At 36.7% G+C, this 5,776-nt stretch overlaps 1 protein-coding gene across 1 annotated transcript in view; it reads left to right on the top strand.

Annotated features, from left to right (window-relative positions):
• Positions 1–5,776, top strand: part of USP8 (ubiquitin specific peptidase 8) — a 76,826-nt gene that overhangs the window by 518 nt on the left and 70,532 nt on the right. The gene's annotated exons all lie outside the window — the stretch shown is intronic.

The raw sequence follows: 5,776 nt of genomic DNA, 5'->3' as shown, positions 1-5,776 counted from the left end.
CTCTCAGACTGTTTCCCAATCCCTCCTCTGTCCCAATCAAACTTGGTTTTAGTGAAGTCCAAGTATGAGTTTAAAGAGCCTATAAGCTCATCAGAATTAAAATAGGACTTTCCCAAATAAAAGCTTTTGCTAAAATGTGGCCTCTCTCCTGGAGTTGCGGGACAAGTTAATTTCACCTCCACTCCACCTTGGTAATTTCAGAACCCTGAATCGCACTGATGTTCATTTATACATAAAGCTGTAGACCACACTTCTCGGGTTCATTCTTTTCTGCAGTTCATTCTATGACCTTGAAGCAAGTCATATAATCACTAACAAAATACTTACCTGAAGGCATTTAATATTTGTTAAGCACCTTGAGGGTTTCAGATGAAAGGGATGTTACTCTTTCCGAATCTGCAAGCAGTCTTAGTTTTTGTATGTCTTCTGCAGCCATTAAAAATATCAAGTGATATTGTTAAGGAACTGTACCTGTTCTAGGCTTGCCCTGGGGCTTTGCTCTGTAAACAGATTTTGCATTTCAACAGATTCTGTTTAAGGTTCATTGTCAAATGTCTTTGATGGATTTAAATAGTTTCTTGTGACTCCACAGTACTGGACCAGTTTGTCTGAAAGGTGATGTAGGTTGTGCTTTGCTTTTATCATATTGCTCTGGCTGCCTTGAAACGTGTATCCCTTTTTTTGTGGCACATTAGGTATATCTTTAAAATTAGATAGTAAGATTCTTATAATAGTAAAACAACACTTGTTATTAATGACCTAAATATGCATTAGTTGCATGTAAGCATGTAGGTATGTGTTCTTTAAGAAAACAATGCGTGAGAAAAACAAAAACAATTTAAAGATGTCTTTCTAGCATTTAACTCTGTATATCTGCTTGACCTTTATTAATCATTGTGGTCATTTGTTCAGTAATATGAACATACTGGGAAAGATCCAAAATGGCTTCTGTAAAGTTCTAAAATCAAGCATATTAGATTTTTTCCCTTAAAATATCTAACATATTTTCTACATGAAGTTGCAATTATTTTTGTAGAGATTAAGGGGAAAATGTGCCCATTAAATATGAGTTGATAACCAAATTAGATATAGTTAAGGAAGCATTTTAACTATTGGTTATTGTCCCAGTTACCAATTGCTATATAACGAATCACTCCAAAGTAGCTTCAAACTACAATGTTTTATCTGTTATATTTCTCTGGGCTGCCTGGGGTCAGCTGGTTGATTCTCACTTAAGAGTTTCATGCATTTGTAGTTAGATAAGCAGCTAGGTTTTGGAGTCATCTGAAAGCTTACCCGAGTGGGATATCCCAGATGGCTCATTTGAATGGGTGGCAGTTGATGTTGTCTGGGAGTTCAGCTGGGGATGTTATCTGGAGCGCCTGCACATGGACTCTTCATGTGCCTTGGACGTCTCACAGCATGGAGTTTGAGTTTCAAGAGCAAGTATTTGAGGAGACAGAAGTGAAAGCTGTCTCTTAAAGCTGGACCCAGAAATTGGCATAGCATTGCTTCCAGCATTCTCTGTTAGAGCAGTCAGAGCCCTCCCCTAACCAAGTGATAGACCCTACCTTTTTTGGAGGGAAGAATATCAAAGAATTTGGGGCCATTAACCTACTATAATAAAGTTGTATTAAACTAATGTTTGGATTTAATAGTAGATGCGGAGTAAGGTACACTTCTGATTTCTTTAACCATAATGCTTTGTATCTTCACAGTACGTTACAATTTTAAAAGCATTTCTCTGTAGGTATTTTGTCATTTGGTACTTAGGAAAACTCTGTAGAAGCAGATGAATCGTTCCCATTTTGTAGATGACGTAAACTGAGGAGTAGCAGTGTTGGTGTTGGGAGGATTTAAGGAATTTGCCCGAAGTCATGTGCTAATAAATGGAAAGTGAAACCAAGACCTACAGTGCTCTAATAACATAAAACTTAATATAGTAAATGATGAAATATCATATTAAGCTTATTTGGAATTCCATATTTATCGCCATACTAATTCAAGTAAAACTACTCATGTGTAGTGGTGAATAAAGTCAGTGTCTCCTCTAACACATTACAGTTTAGTTTTTCATAATTCTGAATTCTCTGAAACATACCAATAATGATGTGAACCTGTATGTCTTTATAGTAAGAGAAATTGTTACATGTTATAATACCAATTTCAAAACAAATTAGTCCTGAAAAAGTTATGGGTATAGGAATCCTGAAGGTTTTATTTTAATTATTATTCTCTCAGTTACATAATTTTAAAAATGAAAATGATTTCTGAGGGCACCTGGGTAGCTCAGTCAGTTACACGTCTGACTTTGGCTCTGGTTATGATCTCATGGTTTGTGAGTTCGAGCCCATGTTGGCTCCGTGCTGACAGTGCGGAGCCTTCTTGGGATTCTCTCTCTCTCTCTCTCTCTCTCTCTCTCTCTCTCTTTTTCTCTCTTCTTCTCAAAAATAAATAAACTTCAAAAAGAAAAAGAACATCGTTTCTTATTATTTTGATAGATTGGGAATCATAAGACTTAAAATATTGATATCAACTAGAGCCTAATTGTCATCATCATACTGTTTCACTGCTTTTAGTAACATGCTTATATCCATTTTTTATGTCCATGGATCTGTCTTGACCACGTGTTAGAATTTACCTGAGGAGCTTTTAAAAAATACCTGTGTGCAAGTCCCATGCTCTGAGATTCTAATGTAAGCATTTAGGAGTGGGTTCTGCGCATCAATATTTTTAAAAATTCTTTAGGGGATTCTACAGCTAAGATTGAGAAGCATGTCTGCTTTTGTTTATGGTGGTTTTTGGTACATACTAAGTATGATGTGGTTCCCTGTTCATCTATTCTTGCATATGCTAAAAAAATTAAGGAGATAGGGAGAAGATGTACAAAATGGATTAAGGTTATAAATGTAAGTAGACACCTGTTACAGAAAACAGTTACCCTTCTGGTTTCTTTCTAGGAATAGTCTTAATTCAAGTTACAGATTTTGGCATGGTTTGTTAGTACCTATATGATGGTTCTTTGCTTTATATTAACATTGTGTACTTCTCTTTCATCTTAAAAGGTGGAAGCTTTGTTAGGAGGTATAGTCTGTGTATTTCTTATAGCTTCTGACATGGCACCTTGAATAGATGTAGGTAGTCTAATAAATGTTTGCCAAATAGAAGACAATTTATACAGTCAGTCTTCAAAACTAGGACTAGTTACTTTATTCTTTTTTTTTTTTCTTTTTAAGCATTGTAAGAACCTAAAGTTCTTTGAAGCTCTTTTTTTGTGCTTTTCATGATGTTGCACTTATCTGGTTTTTCTTCAGGCTGTTTCTTTCCTCTTTTAGAAACATTCCCTTTCATACTCCTCCCCACCAGGTTCTGAGCCCTTCAAGTATATTATCAGTTATAGAGAAACAAGATCTTATTTCCTTGATTCATTCTCCTGATTTATTATTAGCATAAATGATGTCTGTGTTTTAAAAACTATTATAGAAATTTTAAAGTATACATAAAAGTGAAGAAAATCAGATTATTTTGAACCACATCCTAGATAATGTATCATTTAAGTGTCAATACTTTGTTATCTCCCAAAACAATAGGGATTATCAGAATTAACATTAATGCTTTAATAGTTGATTTAATATTTGTCTGGTCTCTCTATGGACCAAGTCTCTAATTACATATTTACATCTCTGTCAAGACATCTTTAGGTGTTGTTCTTTTTGTATACATGTTCAAAATTTTCTGTAAATCAATAGTTCTCATTTGGGAGTAATTTTGCCCCCCAGAGGTCATTCAGGAATGTCTGGAGACATTTTTGGTTGTCACAACAGGATGGAGATGAATACTACTGGCATCTAGTGGGTAGAGTCCAGGGATGCTCCTAAATATCCTACAATGCAGAGAGCAGCCTCCCACAACAAATTTTTATCTGGTCCAAAATAGGAGTAGTGCCAGGTTGAGAAGTGCTGCGGTAAACTGACATTTTTAAGACCACAGTATTCATTTTGTTGTTGTTGTTAGTAGCACTACCATTCTGTGGTGTGTGTGTGTGTGTGTGTGGGTGTGTGTGTGTGTGTGTGTGTGTGTGTACAGAAGAGAAAATTTTCTGTTTCAGTCTGTTACAAAAGCATGCTTCTGCCTTTTTGTGTTCTCTTAATTGCAACGGCCTGCTAATTCTTATCCAAGAATAGCTGTAAGGGATTACAAAGTATTATTCTTTTGTTCTTGTTTCTTCACATCCATCTTGTATATTCCCACTTTGACCTGCCCTGAGATATCATTTTTCCCTTCAAAACTGGTTTAGGGGTGCCTGGGTGACTCAATTGGTTAAGCGTCCACCTCTTGATTGTGGCCCAGGTCATGATCTCATAGTCATGAGATTGAGCCCCCATGAGATTGAGCCCCAGGTTGGGGCCTAAGAGTCTCTCTCTCCCTCTCCCCTGCTTGCTCTTCTCTCTCCCTTCCTCTCTGTCTCCCTCTCTCCCCCCATCTCTCTCTCTCTCTCTCTCTCTCAAAAAAACAAAACAAAACTAGTTTATTGCCTGCTGAATAAAATATAAACAATACTTGACGGCTTCAGAAGTCCTCCATAATATGACTCCATCTCCTTACCTAATATAATTTATTGTTAGCCAACCATTATTAAGTGTTGACTGTAAGGACTGAGGTAGGTGCTAGGGATCTAGCATGTCAGAGTAGTGACACGTAAAGAGTACATTTGCATGTAATCCATTGATCTGATAATTTCCCAGTACTGATGGTGCCCAATTTACAATGGTTTGACTTAAGATTTTTCAACTTTTTGATGACGCAGAAGTGATACACATTCAGTAGAAACCGTACTTCAAATTTTGAATTTTGATCTTTTCCCAGGCAGCAGTATGTGGTATATTCTCTTGTGATGCTGGGCAGTGGCAGTGAGCCAGAGCACCCAGTCAGCCATGTGATAGTGAGGGTAAACAACTGATACACTCCAACTATTCTGTTTTCAGTTTCAGTATAGTATTCAATAAATTATATGAGATATTTAACACTTTATTGTAAAGTAAGTTTTGTGATAGATGGCTTTGCCCGACTATTGGCTAATGTAAGTGATCTGAGCACGTTTAAGGTAGGCTAGGTCAAGCTATGATGTTTGTTAGGTTAGGTATATTACATGCATTTTCAGCTTAATGATATTTTCAATTTATGATGGATGTATTGAGACATTACCCCATCATAAATTGAGAAGGATTTGTAATCCCTATAGTATTCCTTATTTTTTTCATTGCCTTCCCATACTAATTCCTCATTTTGTGTCTTTGTTCATGTTGGTTTCCTCTTCTGGAATGCCCTCCTTTCTCTCTGTTCATAGCTAAATCTCATCCATAGGGCTAGTTTCTGTCTCTGCTTCATCACATCATCATGAGCACTGCATGTTTATGAGGTATGAGGGTCTTAAAACCTAGTCATAACTGTCATTTGGCCCAAATACCATACTAAGGCAAAGGCAATGACATAGATTACACATACTGTAGACCTGAGATCAAGAAATGAACTTCCAAGAACTGGGGCCATCAAGGATGGAAGAAGTGGACCTTAAGTTGGTCCTTGAAAGCAGAAGGACCAGCACAAAAGAGAAGAGAGTGGCTGGAAGAAGCTACACTGCATTTTCTCCTTCTTTTGACTTCCCAGTGACTGGAGTCACATATTAATGTACAGAGTAGCAATTAGTTGATGGCTTATTATTTAATAAGTATTAGATTGGTCTTGGTAACTAAACTAAGATTTGAATCAGAAGCCC

Source organism: Acinonyx jubatus, chromosome B3, assembly GCF_027475565.1.
Source record: "Acinonyx jubatus isolate Ajub_Pintada_27869175 chromosome B3, VMU_Ajub_asm_v1.0, whole genome shotgun sequence".
Lineage (NCBI taxonomy): Eukaryota > Metazoa > Chordata > Mammalia > Carnivora > Felidae > Acinonyx > Acinonyx jubatus.
Note: the sequence above shows the minus strand (reverse complement) of the source record. Positions and strands in the feature narration are given on the sequence as shown.